Below are 223 nucleotides of genomic sequence, written 5' to 3'. Positions count from 1 at the left end.
AGAGAGAAGAGAGAGGAAATGTGAAGGAATTGGGAAGGTTATGACACATTTTTTAAAACAGAAAGAATAAATTGAATGAAAACGTATGATGATTTCTTTTTTTGAAATTAGAAAGTTTTATTGAAAAGTTGAAAGTCTTATATCTGTATTTCAAGAGGATGTGAATAAGAGAGAAATCGAAATTTTCATGACATGTATAATTTGGGAGGTCTATATGTTCTTG

General features: G+C 28.7%; 1 protein-coding gene across 2 annotated transcripts in view; it reads left to right on the top strand.

The window, feature by feature from the left end:
• The window catches only part of LOC119593395 (BSD domain-containing protein 1-like), a gene marked incomplete at its 5' end in the record, with an annotated part of 23257 nt that overhangs the window by 21515 nt on the left and 1519 nt on the right, over window positions 1-223 (top strand).

Source organism: Penaeus monodon, chromosome 32 (genome assembly GCF_015228065.2).
Source record: "Penaeus monodon isolate SGIC_2016 chromosome 32, NSTDA_Pmon_1, whole genome shotgun sequence".
NCBI classification, from domain to species: Eukaryota; Metazoa; Arthropoda; class Malacostraca; order Decapoda; family Penaeidae; genus Penaeus; species Penaeus monodon.
The sequence above is the reverse complement of the archived record's forward strand: the minus strand, read 5'-3'. Positions and strand labels throughout refer to the sequence as shown.